At 41.5% G+C, this 21,939-nt stretch overlaps 1 protein-coding gene across 1 annotated transcript in view; it reads right to left on the minus strand.

Moving 5' to 3' along the window:
• The window catches only part of SLC12A7 (solute carrier family 12 member 7), a 468,927-nt gene that overhangs the window by 205,203 nt on the left and 241,785 nt on the right, over positions 1-21,939 (minus strand). The window lies entirely within an intron of this gene.

A 21,939-nucleotide genomic window follows, 5' to 3' on the forward strand; every position in this document is an offset into this window, starting at 1 on the left:
TGAAGTTTGATCAATATTCGCAATACACTTATTTAACTTACACAAGTAATGTTACCAAAAATTAGAAGCAAATGCAAGTTAAATTGTAGTGAAAACAGAGAATTTATATCAGTGTCAGGTGTTCCCCTTTTAAGCTCACTCTCCCCTCTGAAATTCTTTATCCCAGAGAGCTGCATTACTTCCCATAGGATGCAGCACTCATCTGTCTGGGACTTCAAGGTTTCACCTTTTTTCTTAGAGAATTCAGAGTTCAGCCCCTGTAAACTCTCTAAACTGGAGAACTTTTGATCATCAGGGCCTTTCTAAACTACTTAAAGGGACCTTCCAATACTGACAAAGACTATTTAGATTATTTCACCAGACCATTGCATTTTATAAAATCAAGCCATAAGTATTGCATTGGCATGCATGTGTTTAAAATTAATTTTAGAAGCATAAAGGTGAGGAACTGTCAGCTTTATTTGCATATAATTCCCAATTATCCCTTGCTCCAATGGAAACAGAGCTGAAATTTCTGTGAAAAAGAAGTCAAAATGAATAAATGGGAGGAGGAGGGCTCCCCCCTCACTATTTTACTCTCCATAACCTTGAGACTGGTCCAAATTAAAAAAAAGATATGTAGGTCTGTTTAAAAAACTTCAAAGATTAGTATATAATATCTGTTAGAAGAGGTATGCTTACATTTATTGAAATCATGAGTAGTTTAGTTTGGACGGTGACAAATCCATTTTAGATGCCAGAAACCCACTAGTAAGACTGGACTGTTATACTCTATCACTCAAATAGTTTCATACCATTAACCAGTTGTACTTGGCATCTATTAAAGCTAAATCTGACATTTGATGATGCCTATGATCTTGGAGAAAGATTATGTTACAACTGTGTCAAAAGCCCAAGAAAGTCATAGCCAACCATAGGCCAGAGGTGTATTTATACACAGGTAACAAATAATGATTTCTTAATTATTTGCCAGTTGTTTCTGAAAGAATTAAACAGTAAATGAAAATTAAATTTAGGAATAATTTCCAAGCACCTTTAGCTTTTATACGGATAAGCAATTCATTAAAGGGACTGTAAAATTAAATTTCATGATTCAGAACATTGTCAAATTTACTTTGTACTCTTGATATCCGTTGAAAAGCACACCTACAGTTGTAATCGAAATTATTAAACCCTCATTGCAAATCAGGTTTATTGTCAAAATTTAGAGTTTCAACTGTTTGCAATGAACAAATCAAACAAAACCAACTGACATAATTCAACACAACAAATACTTTAAGTGGTTTCCCCAAATTCAACTGAAAATGCAACTTTTAATGAATTTTGCAGTCTCAAAATTATTCAACCTCCTGAATAGAATCCCTCACAACAGCACAAATATGCAAAGCAGGTGTTGTCTCAAGCACACCTGATGCAACTAATCAAGGGCTTCACCAGATTTGCTTGAGCTAGAACACATGGAATACCTGAACTGGCTAGGGGTTTGTTGTGTGTTAGAAATATGGCTAATTCAAAAGAATGGTCCAAAAAGTTAAGAGAAGAGATCATTGCCCTTCACAAACAAGGAAAAGGATACAGAAAGATGGCAAAGGCACTGAATGTTCCTATTGACACAGTTGGAAGGATAGTTTGCAAGTTCAAAGTTAAAGTAACAGTGGTTACACTACCTGGACGGGGCAGAAAAATTAAGCTATCAATGGCTGCAACCAGATTTCTGAGAAGGCAAGTTGAGAAAAACCTTCAAGTGACTGCAAAAGACCTGTAGCAAGACTTGTTGGCAACAGGCAATGAGGTTTAAGTTTGCACAGCAAGGCGCGTACTAAAAGCAGAGGATTTCTATGCCAGAACATCAAGACGTACACCACTACTGACCCAAATGCACAAGAAAAACTACATTTATGCTTACCTGATAAATAACTTTCTTTTACGATATGACAAGTCCACCGATTTAATCCTTACTTGTGGGATATTAACCTCCTGCTAACAGGAAGTGGCAAAGAGCACCACAGCAGAGCTGTATATATAGACCCTCCCCTTCCCCTCCACCCTCAGTCATTCGGCCGAAGGTATAGGAAGAGAAAAAGGAAAGGCTAAAAGGTGCAGAGGTGACTGAAGTTTACAAAAAATATAAAGAAAAACTGTCTTAAAAAGAATAGGGTGGGCCGTGGACTCGTCATATCGTAAAAGAAAGTAGTTTATCAGGTAAGCATAAATTTAGTTTTCTTTTACAAAGATATGACGAGTCCACATATTTCATCCTTCCTTGTGGGAAACCAATACCAAAGCAATAGGACATGGATAAAAGGGAGGGACAAGACAGGAACCTAAACGGAAGGCACCACTGCTTGAAGAACCTTTCTCCCAAAGATAGCCTCAGAAGAAGCAAAAGTATCAAATTTATAAAATTTGGAAAAAGTGTGAAGGGACGACCAAGTCGCAGCCTTACAAATCTGTTCAACAGATGCATCGTTTTTAAAAGCCCATGTGGAAGCCACAGCCCTAGTAGAATGAGCCGTAATTCTTTCAGGAGGCTGCTGTCCAGCAGTCTCATATGCCAGGCGGATGATACTTCTCAGCCAAAAAGAAAGAGAGGTAACCATAGCTTTCTGACCCCTATGCTTTCCAGAATAAACAATGAATAATGAAGATGATTGACGGAAATCCTTAGTTGCCTGTAAGTAAAACTTTAAGGCACGGACCACGTCCAAGTTATGTAACAGACGCTCCTTCTTAGAAGAAGGATTAGGACACAAGGAAGGAACAACAATTTCCTGATTAATATTCTTATTCGAAACAACCTTAGGAAGGAACCCAAGTTTGGTACATAAAACCACCTTATCAGAATGAAATATGAGATAAGGCGAATCACACTGTAATGCTGAAAGCTCAGAAACTCTTCGAGTAGAAGAAATAGCAACCAAAAACAGAAATTTACAAGATAATAGTTTAATATCTATGGAATGCATAGGTTAAAACGGAACCCCTTGCAGAACTCGAAGAACTAAATTCAAACTCCATGGAGGAGTAATAGGTCTAAATACAGGCTTAATTCTAGACAGAGCCTGACAAAAAGACTGAACATCTGATACATTTGCCAAACGCTTGTGAAACAGAATTGACAAAGCTGAAATTTGTCCCTTTAAGGAACTTGCTGATAACCCGTTCTCCAATCCTTCTTGGAGAAAAGACAAAATCCTAGGATGAGTAACCCTTGGATTCACACCAATAAAGACATTTACGCCATATCTTATAATAGATTTTTCTAGTGACAGGCTTTCTAGCCTGTATCAAAGTATTGATAACTGAATCAGAGAATCCTCGCTTCGATAAAATCAAGCGTTCAATCTCCACGCAGTCAGTTGCAGAGAAATTAGATTTGGATGTTGGAAAGGACCTTGAATGAGAAGGTCCTCTCTCAATGGAAGTTTCCACGGTGGCAGAGAGGACATGTCCACTAGATCCGCATACCAAGTCCTGCGTGGCCACGCAGGCGCTATCAGGATCACTGAAGCTCTCTCCTGTTTGATTCGAGCAATCACGCATGGGAGGAGAGGAAACGGCGGAAACACATAAGCTAGGCTGAACAACCAAAGTACTGCCAAGGCATCTATCAGTTAGACCTGAGGATCCCTTGACCGGGATCCGTATCTTGGAAGCTTGGCATTCTGACGAGATGCCATCAAATCCAATTCCGGTCTGCCCCATCTGAGAATCAATGAGGCAAATACCTCCGGGTGAAGTTCCCACTCCCCCGGATGAAAAAGTCTGTCGACTTAGAAAATCTGCTTCCCAGTTCTCTACCCCTGGGATGTAGATCGCTGACAGATGACAAGAATGAGCCTCTGCCCAACTGATTATCTTGGATACTTCTATCATCGCTAAGGAACTCCTTGTTCCCCCCTAATGATTGACATATGCCACAGTCGTTATGTTGTCCGACTGGAATCTGATGAATTTGGTCGAAGCCAACTGAGGCCACGCCTGAAGAACATTGAATATTGCTCTCTGTTCCAGAATATTGATTGGAAGTAGAGACTCCACCTGAGTCCAAACACCCTGAGCCTTCAGGGAGTTCCAAACTGCACCCCAGCCCAGAAGGCTGGCATCTGTTGTCACTATCACCCACAAGGGTCTGCGGAAACAAGTCCCCTGGGACAGATGATCTGGCGACAACCACCAAAGAAGAGAGAGTTTCTGGTCTCTTGATCCATAATTATCTTTGGAGATAAATACGCATAATCCCCATTCCACTGACCGAGCATGCACAGTTGCAGTGGTCTGAGATGAAAGCAAGCAAACGGAACAATGTCCATTGCCGCTACCATTAATCCGATTACCTCCATACACTGAGCCACCGAGGAATGGACAGAAGTGCTCGGCAAGTATTCAAAATCTTTGATTTTCTGACCTCCGTCAGAAATACTTTCATGGCTACAGAGTCTATCAGAGTTCCCAAGAAAAGAACCCTCGTCTGTGGAACAAGTGAACTCTTCTCTATGTTCACCTTCCAGCCGTGAGTTCTCAAAAAAGACAACACTGTGTCCGTGTGAGATTTTGTCAGATATGTTGACGCCTGAATCAGAATATCGTCCAGATAAGGCGCCACTGCTATCCCTTGCGGTCTGAGAACCGCAAGGGATAGCAGTGGAATATGAAGGTAAGCATCCTTCAAATCCACGGTAGTCATATATTGACCCTTCTGGATCATTGGCAAAATCATTCGAATTGTCTCCATCTTGAATGATGGAACTCTTAGAAATTTGTTTAGACACTTGAGGTCCAAAATGGGTCTGAACGTTCCCTCTTTTTTGTGGACCACAAAAAGGTTTGAGTAAAACCCTTGTCCCTGTTAAAATTTTGGAACACGACAGATTACTCCCATAGTAAAAAGGTATTTTACACAGCGTAAGAACGCCTCTCTTTATCTGGTTTGCAGATCATTTTGAAAGATGAAATCTCCCTCTTGGGAGAAAATCCTTGAATTCCAAATGATAACCGTGGGTCACTATTTCTAGTGCCCAGGAATCCTGAACATCTCTTGCCCAAGCCTGAGCAAAGAAAGAAAGTCTGCCCCTACTAGATCCTGTCCCGGATCGGGGGCCACCCCTTCATGCTGCTTTGTGGAAGAAGAAGAAGCGGGGGGTCCTCCTTTAAAGTTCCAAATGTAACAAAAATTATTCTGTTTATCCCTCATTTTAACTAACCTATCCTGAGGTAGGGCATGGCCCTTACCTCCTGTAATATCAGAAATGATCTCCTTCAATTCTGGCCCAAAAAGGGTCTTACCTTTAAAGGGAATAGCTAAAAGCTTGTTTTGATGACACATCAGCAGACCAAGATTTGAGCCACAATGCTCTACGTGCTAAAATAGCAAATCCTGCATTTTTGCCGCTAATTTAGCAATTTGAAAAGCGGCATCAGTAATAAAAGAATTAGCTAGCTTAAGAGCCTTAATTCTATCTAGAATGTCATCTAATGGAGTCTCAACCTTAAGAGACTCTTCTAGAGCCTCAAACCAAAAAGCTGCTGCAGTAGTTACTGGAACAATGCAAGCCGTAGGTTATAAAAGAAATCCCTGATTAACAAATAATTTCTTTAGTAGACCCTCTAATTTCTTATCCATGGGATCCTTGAAAGCACAACTATCCTCAATGGGTATAGTAGGATGCTTAGCTAGGAAAGATATAGCTCCCTCTACCTTAGGGACCGTTTACCATGAGTCCCGAATGGTATCTGATATAGGAAACATTTTCTTAAAATTAGGAGAGGGAGAAAACGGTATACCTGGTCTATCCCATTCCTTACTAATAATTTCCGAAATTCTCTTAGGAACCGGAAAAACATCAGTGTAAGTAGGAACTTCCAAATATTTATCCATTTTACACAATTTCTCTGGAGGAATAACAATATTATCACAATCATCCAGAGTCGCTAAAACCTCCCTAAGCAACAGGCAGAGGTGTTCAAGCTTAAATTTAAATGATATAGCATCCGAATCTGTCTGAGGCAAAACATTCCCTGAATCAGAAATTTCACCCTCAGGCAGTAATTCCCTGATCCCCAACTCAGAGCACTGTGAGGGAACATCGGAAATAGCTCATAAAGCATCAGAGGATTCAGTATTTACATTAATACTACTGCGTTTACCCTGCAACACTGGTAATTTAGACAATACCTCTGTAAGGGTAGTTGACATAACTGCAGCCATCTCCTGCAGAGTAAAGGAATTAGACGCACTAGAAGTACTAGGCGTCGCTTGTGTGGGCATAAAAGGTTGTGACACTTGGGGAGAATTGGATGGCATATCCTGATTCTCTTCAGACTGAGAATCATCCCTAGGCACACTTACTTTATTTAAAATATGCTTTTTACATTGTGAAGCCCTTTCAGTACAAAAGTTACACAATGTTAGAGGGGGTTGCACAATAGCTTCTAAACACATAGAACAATGAGAAACCTCAATGTCAGACACGTTGAACAGACTAGTAATACCACAAAAGTCATTTAAACACTTATTTATAGCATAAAATAAACATTAGAAAAAACGTGTACTGTGCCTTTAAGAAAAGAAAAAGTGAACAATTTTTCCAAAATGCACAAAAAAACGTTAAATTATTCCCAAATTTAACTTAATATCGTTGGTTAATCCAAAAATTACTACACCCAGAAGCAAGGGCAGAAATAAGGCTTTAGAAGTACTTATATCAACATGTAGTCAAAAGATAGATAAAAATACACTCTGCACCTCGCCACAGCTCCGCTGTGGCGCCTACCTGCCCCCAGGGTACTTCAAATCAAGTTTCCAACCCTTCAGACCAGCTACACAGTCCAGGAGCCACCGAGTTACTGTTTGCTGCTGCTAAGCCTGAAGAAATTGCGCAAAAATAGGCTCCACCCCTTAAGGTCAAAAGTCGGAGTAGGCCCAAATAACACCGCATGGAAATGCAGTTTTGCACTAAAGTAAAAATAACCCTCAAGCATAAAACCAATAAGTTTTAAGTGCCAAAAATAAAAAACATAAAACATTGTTTTTTATATTGTTTCCCATGTCACATAATGCCCAAATATCAACTAATGATAAATATAAAATAGGGACTCCAGTAACACCCCTCTTATTAAAATAGGTTTTACTGCTTACCCCATTTCCATACAGGGAAATAATGCCAGCCAGTTCTCATACACCAAGTCTCCTCAGAAAAAAAGGCTGCACATACCTTAATGCTGCTTGTAGCATGAAACCGGTCTCCACACTGAAGATGTCTCATGGTTACCTTCAGAAGTCTTGTGGGAACCAGCGTGGATCTTAGTTACAAATGCTAAGATCATCAAACCTCAGGGCAGAAATCTTCTTCCATATCCCCCTGAGGAAAATAGTACGCACCGGTACCATTTAAAATAAAAAACTTCTTGATTGAAGAAACTAAAACTAACACCTCACTTTACCACGTCTTCCTAGTATAACACAGGCAAAGAGAATGACTGGGGGTGGAGGGGAAGGAGAGGGTCTATATATACAGCTCTGCTATGGTGCTCTTTGCCACTTCCTGTTAGCAGGAGGTTAATATCCCACAAGTAAGGATGAAATCCGTGGACTCGTCATATCTTTGTAAAAGAAATATGTTCAATATCCTCAAAATCATATAAATAAGCCACAGAAGTTTGGGGATTCTGTTCTGTGGAGCAATGAAACAAAACTGGAACTTTTCAGCCTGATGGATCAGCAGTAACATAGTAACATAGTAGATAAGGTTGAAAAAAGACAGAAGTCCATGGAGTTCAACCTATACAAACCTAAAATACTTACAAAAAGCTCCAGTTAAGCTTAAATAACCCCACTAAAAGGTGACTCATTTAATACTAGCAATCATATCCATGATTTTTGTTTATAAACAGAAATGTATCCAGACTATTTTTAAATGTATCTAGGGTATTGGCATTCACTACCTCCTTTGGTAAGGAGTTCCACAATTTTATTGCTCTTACAGTGAAAAAAAACATTTCCGTTGCAGGAGATTAAATCTCCTTTCCTCCAACCTTAAATTGTGACCTCTTGTCAGAAACAATTTTCTTGGAATAAACAGAGCTTCTGCCATCTCTGAATATTGGCCTCGAATATATTTATATAAAGTAATCATGTCACCTCTCAAGCGCCTTTTTTCTAAAGAAAACAGACCCGGTTTGGCTAGCCTCTCCTCATAGGTTAATTTCTCCAATCCCCTTATTAGCTTTGTGGCCCTTCTCTGAACTTTTTCTAGTTCTGCAATATATTTTTTTTGCGATCAGTCCCCAGAACTGCACTCTATACTCAAGGTGAGGTCTTACCAGGGCTTTATATATTGACAGAATTATGCTTTCCTCCCTTGAATCAATGCCTCTTTTAATACATGCTAGTATCTTATTAGCCTTTGAAGCCACTGCCCTGCATTGTGCACCCATCTTTAGCTTGTTATCTATTACTACTCCCAAATCCCTTTTCTTCCCCTGTTTGGCTAAATCTTGTCCCATTTAAAAAATATGTTGCCTGCTTATTTTTACTTCCAAAATGTAGAACCTTGCATTTTTCCGTATTAAATCTCATTTTCCATTTACTTGCCCATACTTCTAATTTTTGCAGATCCCTTTGTAATGTAAGTTCATCCTGCTCTGACCTAATGACCTTACTTAACTTAGTATCATCTGCAAAAATAGAGATGTCACTATTTAATCCTTGCTCCAAGTCATTTATAAAAATATTAAAAAGAATGGGGCCCAGTACTGATCCATGGGGGACTCCACTGATTACCTCCTTTGTCCAATCTGAGTATGATCCATTTACTACTACTAGTTGCTCCCTATGTTTTATCCAGTTATTTATCCATGAGCTAACATTTTCAGCTATTCCCAGTCCCTTAATTTTGTGCATTAATCTCTCGTGTGGCACTGTATCAAATGCCTTTGCAAAATCTAAATATATATCACATCAACTGATTCCCCTTTATCTATATTTTTACTTACTTCCTCGTAGAATCTAATTAGATTAGTTTGACATGATCTATTTCTCCTAAAACCATGCTGATTAGAACTCATAATCTTGTTTACACGAATATGCTCATACAATATAATCCCTTATAATCCCTTCAAATATCTTCCCCACTATTGATGTCAGAGTAAATGGTCTATAGCTTCCTGGATCATCCCTGCTTCCCTTTTTGAAGAGTGGCACCACATCAGCTTTACGCCAATCCTGGGGTACCATGCCTGAGGATAATGAGTCTTGAAAAATTAAGAGTAGAGGTTTGTCTATAACAATGCTAAATTCCCTTAAAACCCTTGGGTGTATTCCATCTGGGCCTGGAGTTTTATTTACCTTAATATTATCCAGTTTTTTCCTGATATCCTCTAAACATAACCCAGTTAATGGTATGGACTGGCATGTTCTATTTTGTTCCAAAGTATCATCCAATGGTTCCTCTCTTGTGTATACTGAAGAAAAAAACTGGTTTGGTACCTCAGCCTTCTCCCTGTCATTATTTATCATGCTACCCTCCACACATTTTAATGTATCCTTCTTAGATTTTAGGGTTAGATTTAGAATCCTTTGCAATTAATTTTTCATTTTCAATTTTGGCTAATTTGATTGCTTTTTTGCATGCATTGTTACATTCCTTATAAATATTGTATGTTGAGTCTGTACTATTTTCTTTGAATAATTTAAATGCCCTACGTTTTTAACTAATTTCTCTTAAAACATTTTTATTTATCCACAACGACTTTGATTTTTTATTTTTATAACCATATGGTATTTGTTGATATGTATATTTATTTAACAAAGTTTTACATATTATCCATTTATCCTCTGTATTTTTATTTGAGAATACATTGTCCCAACTTATCACCTAGAGTACGAGTTTTGCGTTAGGCTTAAAAACCAGCGTTGGCCGGTCCTAACGCCCGCTGGTATTACGAGTCTTGTAGGTACAGGTGTACCGCTCACTTTTTTTGGCCAGACTTGGCAATACCGCAAATTCACTGACGTAAATTGCGTATCCTCTTTTTTTCAATGGGACTTGCATAGCGACGGAATTACGAGTCTGCCAAAAAGTGAGCGGTAAACCCTCTCCTGTCTAGACTGGTACCGCATTTTAAAGTCAGTAGTTAAGAGTTTTATACTACAAAGCCGTAGCATAAAACTCTAAACTGCTAAAAAGTACACTAGCACCCATAAACTACCTATTAACCCCTAAACCGAAGCCCTCCCGCATCGCAAACACTAAAAGAATTTTTTTTTTATTATTAAATATTCTTTTATTGAGGTTTTGCAGGAAGAAATTGAACAGAATGTACAAAAGATAATGCATTTTGCAAATAATAACCGCCTGTCATAGGGCACAATACAATGCAATTTTTAACAAGATAGAAAAAATTAACAGATATACGGAATATCACAACATTATCTGAAACCTCCATTTTATGTATACAATAATTTCTATGAATAAATGACTAGTTATCTGGCCCCACATGGGCCCTTTGATATAGGAAAAATAAACGCTGGGGTACAGTAGTCAAGGCGAAGACCCAATTAGGCCTAATGACACTTTCAGTGTAGATTTTCCAGCGGGTAAACACTGCTTTAAATAAATTGGTCAGATATGTACCAAGGGTAAACCGCATCCATTATATAACAGTATAAAGTGAGATGACACGGTATAAAAACAGAATTTATGCTTACCTGATAAATTACTTTCTCCAACGGTGTGTCCGGTCCACGGCGTCATCCATAACTTGTGGGAATATTCTCTTCCCCAACAGGAAATGGCAAAGGAGCACAGCAAAAGCTGTCCATATAGTCCCTCCTAGGCTCCGCCCACCCCAGTCATTCGACCGACGGACAGGAGAAAAACAGGAGAAACCATAGGGTGCCGTGGTGACTGTAGTTAAAGAAAGAAATTCATCAAACCTGATTAAAAAACTAGGGCGGGCCGTGGACCGGACACACCGTTGGAGAAAGTCATTTATCAGGTAAGCATAAATTCTGTTTTCTCCAACATTGGTGTGTCCGGTCCACGGCGTCATCCATAACTTGTGGGAACCAATACCAAAGCTTTAGGACACGGATGAAGGGAGGGAGCCAATCAGGTTACCTAAACAGAAGGCACCACGGCTTGCAAAACCTTTCTCCCAAAAAACAGCCTCCGAAGAAGCAAAAGTATCAAATTTGTAGAATTTGGCAAAAGTGTGCAGGGAAGACCAAGTCGCTGCCTTACATATCTGATCAACAGAAGCCTCGTTCTTGAAGGCCCATGTGGAAGCCACAGCCCTAGTAGAGTGAGCTGTGATGCGTTCGGGAGGCTGCCGTCCGGCAGTCTCATAAGCCAATCGGATGATGCTTTTCAGCCAAAAGGAAAGAGAGGTAGCAGTAGCTTTTTGACCTCTCCTCTTGCCAGAATAAACGACAAACAGAGAAGACGTTTGTCTGAAATCCTTTGTTGCATCTAAATAGAACTTTAAAGCACGAACTACATCTAAATTGTGTAACAAACGTTCCTTCTTTGAAACTGGATTCGGACACAAAGAAGGCACAACTATTTCCTGGTTAATATTCTTGTTGGAAACAACCTTTGGAAGGAAACCAGGCTTAGTACGCAAAACAACCTTATCTGAATGGAACACCAGATAGGGCGGATTACACTGCAGAGCAGATAACTCAGAAACTCTTCTAGCAGAAGAAATAGCAACCAAAAACAGAACTTTCCAAGATAACAACTTGATATCTATGGAATGTAGAGGTTCAAACTGAACCCCTTGAAGAACTGAAAGAACTAAATTCAGACTCCAGGGAGGAGTCAAAGGTCTGTAAACAGGCTTGATCCTGACCAAAGCCTGAACAAAAGCTTGAACATCTGGCACAGCTGCCAGTCGTTTGTGTAACAAGACAGATAAAGCAGAAATCTGTCCCTTTAGAGAACTCGCTGATAATCCCTTATCCAAACCTTCTTGAAGAAAAGAAAGGATCCTAGGAATTTTGATCTTACTCCATGAGAATCCCTTGGATTCACACCAACAGATATAGCTTTTCCATATTTTATGGTAAATTTTTCTAGTTACAGGTTTTCTGGCTTGTACCAGAGTATCTATCACAGAATCTGAAAACCCACGCTTAGATAAAATCAAGCGTTCAATTTCCAAGCCGTCAGCTGGAGGGAAACTAGATTTGGATGTTCGAATGGACCCTGTACTAGAAGATCCTGTCTCAAAGGTAGCTTCCATGGTGGAGCCGATGACATATTCACCAGGTCTGCATACCAAGTCCTGCGTGGCCACGCAGGAGCTATCAAGATCACCAAGGCCCTCTCCTGTTTGATCCTGGCTACCAGCCTGGGAATGAGAGGAAACGGTGGAAACACATAAGCTAGGTTGAAGGCCCAAGGCGCTACTAATGCATCCACTAGAGTCGCCTTGGGATCCCTGGATCTGGACCCGTAGCAAGGAACCTTGAAGTTCTGACGAGACGCCATCAGATCCATGTCTGGAATGCCCCATAATTGAGTCAACTGGGCAAATATCTCCGGGTGGCGTTCCCACTCCCCCGGATGGAATGTCTGACGACTCAGATAATCCGCCTCCCAATTTTCCACTCCTGGGATGTGGATCGCAGATAGGTGGCAGGAGTGATCCTCCGCCCATTTTATGATTTTGGTCACTTCTCTCATCGCCAGGGAACTCCTTGTTCCCCCCTGATGGTTGATGTAAGCAACAGTCGTCATGTTGTCTGATTGGAATCTTATGAATCTGGCCTTTGCTAGTTGAGGCCAAGCCCTGAGAGTATTGAATATCGCTCTCAGTTCCAGAATGTTTATCGGGAGAAGAGACTCTTCCCGAGACCATAGACCCTGAGCTTTCAGGGAGTCCCAGACTCATTCCCTGGGACAGGTGATCCTGGGTTAGCCACCAACGGAGTGAGTCTCTGGTCTTCTGATCTACTTGAATCACTGGAGACAAGTCTGCATAGTCCCCATTCCACTGTTTCAGCATGCACAGTTGTAATGGTCTTAGATGAATTCGCGCAAAAGGAACTATGTCCATTGCTGCAACCATCAATCCTACTACTTCCATGCACTGAGCTATGGAAGGTAGTGGAACAGAGTGAAGAACTTGACAAGCATTTAGAAGTTTTGACTTTCTGACATCTGTCAGAAAAATCTTCATTTCTAAAGAATCTATTATTGTCCCCAAGAAAGGAACTCTTGTCGACGGAGACAGGGAACTCTTTTCTATGTTCACCTTCCACCTGTGAAATCTGAGAAAGGCCAGAACGATGTCTGTGTGAGCCTTTTAAAGAGACGACGCTTGTATCAGAATGTCGTCCAAGTAAGGTGCCACTGCAATGCCCCTTGGTCTTAGAACCGCTAGAAGGGACCCGAGTACCTTTGTGAAAATCCTTGGAGAAGTGGCTAGCCCGAATGGGAGAGCCACAAACTGGTAATGTTTGTCCAGAAAGGCGAACCTTAGGAACTGATGATGATCTTTGTGGATAGGAATATGTAGATACGCATCCTTTAGATCCACGGTAGTCATAAATTGACCCTCCTGGATTGAAGGTAAAATCGTTCGAATAGTTTCCATTTTGAACGATGGCACTCTGAGAAATTTGTTTAGAATCTTTAAATCCAGAATTGGTCTGAAAGTTCCCTCTTTTTTGGGAACTACAAACAGATTTGAGTAAAACCCCATTCCTTGTTCCACAGTTGGAACTGGGTGTATCACTCCCATTTTTAACAGGTCTTCTACACAATGTAAGAATGCCTGTCTCTTTATTTGGTTTGAAGATAAGTGAGACATGTGGAACCTTCCCCTTGGGGGTAGTTCCTTGAATTCCAGAAGATAACCCTGAGAAACTATTTCTAGTGCCCAGGGATCCTGAACATCTCTTGCCCAAGCCTGAGCGAAGAGAGAGAGTCTGCCCCCTACTAGATCCGGTCCCGGATCGGGGGCTACTCCTTCATGCTGTTTTGGTAGCAGCAGCAGGCTTCTTGGCCTGCTTACCCTTGTTCCAGCCTTGCATCGGTTTCCAAGCTGGTTTGGTTTGCGAAGCATTACCCTCTTGTCTAGAGGCTGCAGAGTTGGAGGCCGGTCCGTTCCTGAAATTGCAAAAGGAACGAAAATTAGACTTATTCTTGGCCTTGAAAGGCCTATCTTGTGGGAGGGCGTGGCCCTTAACCCCAGTGATGTCTGAGATAATCTCTTTCAATTCTGGCCCAAAAAGGGTTTTACCCTTGAAAGGGATATTAAGCAACTTTGTCTTGGAAGATACATCCGCTGACCAAGACTTTAGCCAGAGCGCTCTGCGCGCCACAATTGCAAACCCTGAATTTTTCGCCGCTAATCTAGCTAACTGCAAAGCGGCATCTAAAATAAAGGAATTAGCTAACTTAAGTGCGTGAATTCTATCCATAACCTCCTCATACGGAGTCTCTCTACTGAGCGACTTTTCTAGTTCCTCGAACCAGAACCACGCTGCTGTAGTGACAGGAATAATGCACGAAATAGGTTGCAGGAGGTAACCTTGCTGTACAAAAATCTTTTTAAGCAAACCCTCCAATTTTTTATCCATAGGATCTTTGAAAGCACAATTATCCTCGATAGGAATAGTAGTGCGCTTAGCTAGTGTAGAAACTGCCCCCTCGACCTTAGGGACTGTCTGCCATAAGTCCTTTCTGGGGTCGACCATAGGAAATAATTTCTTAAATATAGGAGGGGGGACAAAAGGTATGCCGGGCTTCTCCCACTCCTTATTCACTATGTCCGCCACCCGCTTGGGTATAGGAAAAGTGTCGGGGTGCACCGGAACCTCTAGGAACTTGTCCATCTTGCACAATTTTTCTGGAATGACCAGGTTGTCACAATCATCCAGAGTAGATAGCACCTCCTTAAGCAGTGCGCGGAGATGCTCTAATTTAAATTTAAATGTCACAACATCAGGTTCTGCCTGTTGAGAAATTCTACCTGAATCAGAAATTTTCCCATCTGACAAAACCTCCCTCATGGTCACTTCAGATTGGTGTGAGGGTATGACAGAGCAATTATCATCAGCGCCCTCCTGCTCTACAGTGTTTAAAACAGAGCAATCGCGCTTTCTCTGAAATGCAGGCATTTTGGATAAAATATTTGCTATGGAGTTATCCATTACTGCCGTCAATTGTTGCATAGTAACAAGCATTGGCGCGCTAGAAGTACTAGGGGCCTCCTGCGTGGGCAAAACTGGTGTAGACACAGAAGGAGATGATGTAGAACTATGTCTACTCCCTTCATCTGATGAATCATCTTGGGCAACTTTACTATCTGTGGCAGTACTGTCCTTACTTTGTTTGGACGCTATGGCACAATTATCACACAATTTTGAAGGGGGAGACACATTGGCTTCCATACATACAGAACATAGTTTATCTGAAGGCACAGACATGTTAAACAGGCTTAAACTTGTCAATAAAATACAAAAACCGTTTTAAAACAAAACCGTTACTGTCTCTTTAAATTTTAAACAGGGCACACTTTTTTACTGAATATGTGAAAAACTATGAAGGAATTGTTCAATTTTAACCACAGTGTCTTAAAGCATTCAAAGCATTGCACCCCAAATTTCAGACCTTTAACCCTTAAAATGACGAAACCGGAGCCATTTACAGTTTTAACCCCACTACAGTCCCAGCTACAGCCTTTGCTGCGACTTTACCAAACCCAGGGGGGTATACGATACCAAATGAAGCCTTCTAGGAACCTTTTCAAACACTTCCAGACCCACACACATGCAGCTGCATGTCCTGCTCTCAAAAGTAACTGCGCAGTAATGGCGCGAAAATGAGGCTCTGCCTACTACATAGAAGGCCCTTCCTGACTGGGAAGGTGTCTAAACCAGTGCCTGACGTAAAAAAAAAATGTTCCCCAAAGTTATAAAGTGTGAATTTCAACTTCAAGCTGTATAAAATGCCCAAATAAAGCAATCGATCTAGCCCATAAAAGTGTCTGCCAGTTTTATAGCCCATATTAAGCCCCTTATTCTGTTTGAGACTAAGAAAATGGCTTACCGGTCCCCATGATGGGGAAAATGACAGCCTTCCAGCATTACTCAGCCTTGTTAGAAATATGGCTAGTCATACCTTAAGCAGAAAAGTCTGCCAACTGTTTCCCCCAACTGAAGTTATCTCATCTCAACAGTCCTATGTGGAAACAGCAAACGATTTTAGTTACTGTTGCTAAAATCATATTCCTATCACAAACAGAACTCTTCATCTTTTTCTGTTTCAGAGTAAATAGTACATACCAGCACTATTTTAAAAACAAAAGTTATGCTTACCTGATAAATTCCTTTCTCCTGTAGTGTGGTCAGTCCACGGGTCATCATTACTTCTGGGATATTAACTCCTCCCCAACAGGAAGTGCAAGAGGATTCACCCAGCAGAGCTGCTATATAGCTCCTCCCCTCTACGTCACCTCCAGTCATTCGACCAAGGACCAACGAGAAAGGAGAAGCCAAAGGGTGTAGTGGTGACTGGAGTATAATTCAAATTTTTTTTACCTGCCATAAAAAACAGGGCGGGCCGTGGACTGACCACACTACAGGAGAAAGGAATTTATAAGGTAAGCATAAATTTTGTTTTCTCCTGTTAAGTGTGGTCAGTCCACGGGTCATCATTACTTCTGGGATACCAATACCAAAGCTAAAGTACACGGATGACAGGAGGGACAGGCAGGCTCTTTATACGGAAGGAACCACTGCCTGAAGAACCTTTCTCCCAAAAACAGCCTCCGAAGAAGCAAAAGTGTCAAATTTGTAAAATTTGGAAAAAGTATGAAGAGAAGACCAAGTTGCAGCCTTGCAAATCTGTTCAACAGAAGCCTCATTCTTGAAGGCCCAAGTGGAAGCCACAGCTCTAGTAGAATGTGCTGTAATTCTTTCAGGAGGCTGCTGTCCAGCAGTCTCATAGGCTAACCGTATTATGCTACGAAGCCAAAAAGAGAGAGAGGTAGCCGAAGCTTTTTGACCTCTCCTCTGACCAGAATAAACGACAAACAGGGAAGACGTTTGTCGAAAATCCTTAGTTGCCTGTAGATAAAATTTCAGGGCACGGACTACATCTAGATTGTGTAGCAGACGTTCCTTCTTCGAAGAAGGATTAGGACACAAAGATGGAACCACAATCTCTTGATTGATATTCCTGTTAGTGACCACCTTAGGTAGGAACCCAGGTTTAGTACGCAGAACTACCTTGTCTGAATGAAAAATCAGATAAGGAGAATCACAATGTAAGGCAGATAACTCAGAGACTCTTCGAGCCGAGGAAATCGCCATTAAAAACAGAACTTTCCAAGATAACAGCTTGATATCAATGGAATGAAGGGGTTCAAACGGAACACCCTGTAAAACATTAAGAACTAAGTTCAAACTCCATGGTGGAGCAACAGTTTTAAACACAGGCTTGATCCTAGCTAAAGCCTGACAAAAAGCTTGAACGTCCGGAACTTCTGACAGACATTTGTGTAAAAGAATGGACAGAGCTGAAATCTGTTCCTTTAAGGAACTAGCGGATAAACCCTTTTCTAAACCTTCTTGTAGAAAAGACAATATCCTCGGAATCCTAACCTTACTCCATGAGTAACTCTTGGATTCGCACCAATATAAGTATTTGCGCCATATCTTATGGTAAATCTTTCTGGTAACAGGCTTCCTAGCCTGTATTAAGGTATCAATAACTGACTCAGAAAAACCACGTTTTGATAAAATCAAGCGTTCAATTTCCAAGCAGTCAGCTTCAGAGAAATTAGATTTTGATGTTTGAAGGGACCCTGGATCAGAAGGTCCTGTTTCAGAGGTAGAGACCAAGGTGGACAGGATGACATGTCCACTAGATCTGCATACCAAGTCCTGCGTGGCCATGCAGGCGCTATTAGAATCACTGATGCTCTCTCCTGTTTGATTCTGGCAATCAATCGAGGAAGCATCGGGAAGGGTGGAAACACATAAGCCATCCCGAAGGTCCAAGGTGCTGTCAAAGCATCTATCAGAACCGCTCCCGGATCCCTGGATCTGGACCCGTAACGAGGAAGCTTGGCGTTCTGTCGAGACGCCATGAGATCTATCTCTGGTTTGCCCCAACGTCGAAGTATTTGGGCAAAGACCTCCGGATGAAGTTCCCACTCCCCCGGATGAAAAGTCTGACGACTTAAGAAATCCGCCTCCCAGTTCTCCACTCCCGGGATGTGGATTGCTGACAGGTGGCAAGAGTGAGACTCTGCCCAGCGAATTATCTTTGATACTTCCATCATTGCTAGGGAGCTTCTTGTCCCTCCCTGATGGTTGATGTAAGCTACAATCGTGATGTTGTCCGACTGAAACCTGATGAACCCCCGAGTTGTTAACTCGGGCCAAGCCAGAAGGGCATTGAGAACTGCTCTCAATTCCAGAATGTTTATTGGTAGGAGACTCTCCTCCTGATTCCATTGTCCCTGAGCCTTCAGAGAATTCCAGACAGCGCCCCAACCTAGTAGGCTGGCGTCTGTTGTTACAATTGTCCAGTCCGGCCTGCTGAATGGCATCCCCCTGGACAGATGTGGCCGAGAAAGCCACCATAGAAGAGAATTTCTGGTCTCTTGATCCAGATTCAGAGTAGGGGACAAGTCTGAGTAATCCCCATTCCACTGACTTAGCATGCACAATTGCAGCGGTCTGAGATGTAGGCGTGCAAAGGGTACTATGTCCATTGCCGCTACCATTAAGCCGATCACTTCCATGCATTGAGCTACTGACGGGTGTTGAATGGAATGAAGGACACGGCATGCATTTTGAAGCTTTGTTAACCTGTCTTCTGTCAGGTAAATCTTCATTTCTACAGAATCTATAAGAGTCCCCAAGAAGGGAACTCTTGTGAGTATAAAGAGAGAACTCTTCTTTTCGTTCACCTTCCATCCATGCGACCTTAGAAATGCCAGTACTAACTCTGTATGAGACTTGGCAGTTTGAAAGCTTGAAGCTTGTATCAGAATGTCGTCTAGGTACGGAGCTACCGAAATTCCTCGCGGTCTTAGTACCGCCAGAAGAGCACCCAGAACCTTTGTGAAGATTCTCGGAGCCGTAGCCAATCCGAATGGAAGAGCTACAAACTGGTAATGTCTGTCTAGAAAGGCAAACCTTAGATACCGGTAATGATCTTTGTGAATCGGTATGTGAAGGTAAGCATCCTTTAAATCCACTGTGGTCATGTACTGACCCTTTTGGATCATGGGTAAAATTGTCCGAATAGTTTCCATTTTGAACGATGGAACTCTTAGGAATTTGTTTAGGATCTTTAAATCCAAGATTGGCCTGAAAGTTCCCTCTTTTTTGGGAACCACAAACAGATTTGAGTAAAACCCTTGTCCTTGTTCCGACCGCGGAACCGGATGGATCACTCCCATTAATAAAAGATCTTGTACGCAGCGTAGAAACGCCTCTTTCTTTATTTGGTTTGTTGACAACCTTGACAGATGAAATCTCCCTCTTGGGGGAGAGGATTTGAAGTCCAGAAGGTATCCCTGAGATATGATCTCTAACGCCCAGGGATCCTGGACATCTCTTGCCCAAGCCTGGGCGAAGAGAGAAAGTCTGCCCCCCACTAGATCCGTTCCCGGATCGGGGGCCCTCAATTCATGCTGTCTTAGGGGCAGCAGCAGGTTTCCTGGCCTGCTTGCCCTTGTTCCAGGACTGGTTAGGTCCCCAGCCTTGTCTGTAGCGAGCAACAGCTCCTTCCTGTTTTGGTGCAGAGGAAGTTGATGCATCTCCTGCTTTGAAATTACGAAAGGAACGAAAATTAGACTGTCTAGCCTTAGGTTTGGCTCTGTCTTGAGGCAGGGCATGGCCTTTACCTCCTGTAATGTCAGCGATAATTTCTTTCAACCCGGCCCGAATAAGGTCTGCCCTTTGAAAGGTATATTAAGCAATTTAGATTTAGAAGTAACGTCAGCTGACCAGGATTTTAGCCACAGTGCTCTGCGCGCCTGAATGGCGAATCCGGAATTCTTAGCCGTAAGTTTAGTTAAATGTACTACGGCATCCGAAATAAATGAGTTAGCTAACCTAAGGGCTTTAAGCTTGTGTGTAATCTCATCTAATGGAGCTGATTCAAGTGTCTCTTCCAGAGACTCAAACCAAAATGCTGCTGCAGCCGTGACAGGCGCAATGCATGCAAGAGGTTGCAATATAAAACCTTGTTGAACAAACATTTTCTTAAGGTAACCCTCTAACTTTTTATCCATTGGATCTGAAAAGGCACAGCTATCCTCCACCGGGATAGTGGTACGCTTAGCTAAAGTAGAAACTGCTCCCTCCACCTTAGGGACCGTTTGCCATAAGTCCCGTGTGGTGGCGTCTATTGGAAACATCTTTCTAAATATCGGAGGGGGTGAGAACGGCACACCGGGTCTATCCCACTCCTTAGTAACAATTTCAGTAAGTCTCTTAGGTATAGGAAAAACGTCAGTACTCGACGGTACCGCAAAATATTTATCCAACCTACACATTTTCTCTGGTATTGCAACTGTGTTACAATCATTCAGAGCCGCTAACACCTCCCCTAGTAATACACGGAGGTTTTCCAGCTTAAATTTAAAATTTGAAATATCTGAATCCAGTTTGTTTGGATCAGAACCGTCACCCGCAGAATGAAGCTCTCCGTCCTCATGTTCTGCAAATTGTGACGCAGTGTCTGACATGGCCCTAATATTATCAGCGCACTCTGTTCTCACCCCAGAGTGATCACGCTTACCTCTTAGTTCTGGTAATTTAGCCAAAACTTCAGTCATAACAGTAGCCATATCCTGTAATGTGATTTGTAATGGCCGCCCAGATGTACTCGGCGCTACAATATCACGCACCTCCCGAGCGGGAGATGCAGGTACTGACACGTGAGGCGAGTTAGTCGGCATAACTCTCCCCTCGTTGTTTGGTGAAATATGTTCAATTTGTACAGATTGACTTTTATTTAAAGTAGCATCAATGCAGTTAGTACATAAATTTCTATTGGGCTCCACTTTGGCTTTAGCACATATAGCACAGATATCTTCCTCTGAATCAGACATGTTTAACACACTAGCAAATAAACTAGCAACTTGGAAATACTTTTCAAGTAATTTACTATAATATGAAAACGTACTGTGCCTATAAGAAGCACAGAAAAAGTTATGACAGTTGAAAATTAATAAACTGAAAAGTTATAGTATTAAATCTTTGTAAAAAACACGATTTTAGCAAAGGATTGCTCCCATTAGCAAAGGATAACTAACCCTGATAGCAGAAAAAAAATACAGAAATAAACGTTTTTTATCACAGTCAACTACAATCTCACAGCTCTGCTGTGAGTGATTACCTCCCTCAAAACAAGTTTTGAAGACCCCTGAGTTCTGTAGAGATGAACCGGATCATGCAGGGAAGACAATAAACTTCTGACTGAATTTTTTGATGCGTAGCAAAAGCATCAAAAAAGGCCCCTCCCCCTCACACACAACAGTGAGAGAGATCAGTAAACTGTCATAAATTAAATAAAACGACTGCCAAGTGGAAAAAAATAGTGCCCAAAACATTTTTTCACCCAGTACCTCAGAAAATGAAACGATTTTACATGCCAGCAAAAAACGTTTAACATTAAATAAATTAAGTGTTATTAAAAAGCCTGTTGCTAGTCCCTGCAAATTAGGCTAAAGTCTTATGCATACAGTATAATTCCAGTGAAGTGCCATTCCCCAGAATACTGAAGTGTAAAATATACATACATGACAGCCTGATACCAGTTGCTGCTACTGCATTTAAGGCTGAGTTTACATTATATCGGTATGGCAGAATTTTCTCATCAATTCCATTGTCAGAAAATAATAAACTGCTACATACCTCTTTGCAGATTAATCTGCCCGCTGTCCCCTGATCTGAAGTTTACC

Source organism: Bombina bombina, chromosome 5, assembly GCF_027579735.1.
Source record: "Bombina bombina isolate aBomBom1 chromosome 5, aBomBom1.pri, whole genome shotgun sequence".
NCBI lineage: Eukaryota > Metazoa > Chordata > Amphibia > Anura > Bombinatoridae > Bombina > Bombina bombina.